At 35.5% G+C, this 2,483-nt stretch overlaps 1 protein-coding gene across 1 annotated transcript in view; it reads left to right on the forward strand.

The window, feature by feature from the left end:
* Positions 1-2,483, forward strand: part of LOC107576286 (palmitoyltransferase ZDHHC17-like) — a 16,386-nt gene that overhangs the window by 742 nt on the left and 13,161 nt on the right. The window lies entirely within an intron of this gene.

A 2,483-nucleotide genomic window follows, 5' to 3' on the forward strand; every position in this document is an offset into this window, starting at 1 on the left:
GAGCTCAGTGCTGGTGTGTGTAGTGAGACAGCTTGCTCATATGGGACCTCCTGCTGTAAATTATTCATGCTCAGGCAGACTGACCATAGAGCTGGTCACACACGTGTAGTTTGAGTGAATGGAAACGTCAGCCTTGACTTGCAGTCAAACTAACACACGCTGCTGACCTGTTGGACTGAAAGGAAGATCTCGGCAGACCTTTTTATGGCAAAGATTATCATAGTTATGGTCAACCAATATGTTTTTTTAAATGGCCAATGTTTATATTACTGATATCTGCAGAGCATGGTGGCAAAGGCTGGCATAATACAATTTAATAACAGAAGCGAATGCTTATATTGCACAATATTTGCTCACAATTTGCTGAAGACAATGTTATGTTATGTAAATGACTTGCTGGTCGATTTAGAGGCGAGAACATGAAACCATGATAGAGATGGTGTTTTGCATGTGGCCGTTTGAGATGAATGGCTCAGCTGTCCTCATAATTTGGTTTGTGATGGATTATCAAAAGGTTATATTATAATGTGGAGCATTGTTCCGGTTGCTCTTTTGCTGATTGTGGAAAAAATGTGGGACTTACAGTAAAACCTAGGATAAATTCTTATTGGAAGCAGCATTTGTAAACTTAATTCAGAAAAAAAAAGAAATTAAATAAAATAAAAACCTTAAATCTATTTTATTTCAGCTAGTTTCCAAGGAAACATTTATCATTTATTAACTTGTAGTAAAAAAATAAAATAAAGATGAATGAAAACAAAAAACATAGACATATTTAAAAAGAGAGTAACTAATAAAAATAACAGAAACCCAAAATTAATATATATATATATATATATATAGTAAATCGTTTTTGAAGTATAGTTTAAGTGTATATAATAAAAATGACAAAACCACACAGCAAAACTGCTAAAACTTTTACTTAAATAAGTGCAAATAAAAAAATAGATAATAGAAAAAATATAAAAACTATTATACTTTATACATAAAATGACCCCAAAAAAATTTACTATTAAAAATGCAATATATTGTATTTTTATTGCAATGATACGAATATAACACTAATGATGTTAAAAAAAAATGACAAAACCACACAACTAAATTTAAATAATAGAAAATAGATCAATAAAAAGTAATACAAACTATTATGTGACTCAATAATACCAAAAAACATTGATTGTGCTTCGAAAATCCAACCAGAGCAGAAGGAAACCCCTCTACTATGAAAGACACAATCAGCGCATTTGTCTTTAGTTAATCAATGCTGTTAACTAGAGGAAAGTCAACAGAAACTCGTTCTCTTCAGATGCTTTGGCCCTTTGTCACCTGGGTGGGTGGCTTTGGGGCCACACAGTCATATAGTGAAGAGCCAGCCATGTGTTCTTTACCATCACCCATCAGAGGTTTCCTGCAAAGATGATGCTCAGAGGTCAAAGTAAAGGTGTCTGTCTGCTGTTGTGGCTTTTGAATGGTGCATCGATTAGATGAGATGCCCATCCTGTTTGGAGGAAAAGCCACTGTTTGCGTGCAACAAATTTAGCTTTGTGGCATTGAATTTTTCCACTGTATTTCTAGTGGCCTGTGGGTGCTTTTGTGGCTATATATGTAAAAATAGACAAAGAAATCTGACTACATTTGAGTTTAGTCATGAAAAAAGAATGTTTATTCTGAGATAAAAATATTGTATCTTTAATTTCGAGTTACTGTGATACATTTCTGTGGCATTGCATTGACAGTGTGAATATAATTTCACGATGGCTGTTGACTGTCAGTCCAGACATGTCATTCAGGATGTTGACATGAACTAAAGATATAAATGGCTGACGTAATTAACAGAAGCTGTTGATACAGCACACGCTCTCCAGAGCTGAATGCTTAATGTCTTACTGTTTTAATAGGAAGCCAGTGTGTGTCACATGGTCCCACAGATGCTGTAACCACTCGTTTCCTCACTGGCAGGAGGAACATTAGGCCCATATTGAATTAGACCAACTGCTCTGATACCAGGTGCAAAACTATTTGAATGAAACAACCAGACACCTTTATAAAGGCCTGCCGGTGATGCTGAATCTCCCTGCTGCTCGTTTTATCAGTTCTGTCTGGCAGTCTGGACTGACATGTCTTGCATAACATATCTGTTTCTCTGATCGTTGAAATGGTATATAATAACCTACATTAGCATTAATGCTATGCGGATGACTTACACATTTGAATTAAGTGCACAGAGAGCTCCTCGGTTTAGTCTACCCTGCTTTTATGCCACATTTACCATGTTTTCTAATGGAATACTAGCGGACTGTACAAATATGTTATATAATATGAATGGTTGTTGAGCGATATATATCAGCAAGGCCGATATATCGGCCGATATTTTGCAAGTTTTTCCTGATAAGCAGCTTTTATTTTGACAGTGATGCGCTCTATCCAGTTTGCCAATATGTCATATTCATGTCATTTGTCACGGCACTGTATGTTACATTTGC

Source organism: Sinocyclocheilus grahami, unplaced genomic scaffold, assembly GCF_001515645.1.
Source record: "Sinocyclocheilus grahami isolate Dianchi unplaced genomic scaffold, SAMN03320097.WGS_v1.1 scaffold3435.1, whole genome shotgun sequence".
NCBI classification, from domain to species: Eukaryota; Metazoa; Chordata; class Actinopteri; order Cypriniformes; family Cyprinidae; genus Sinocyclocheilus; species Sinocyclocheilus grahami.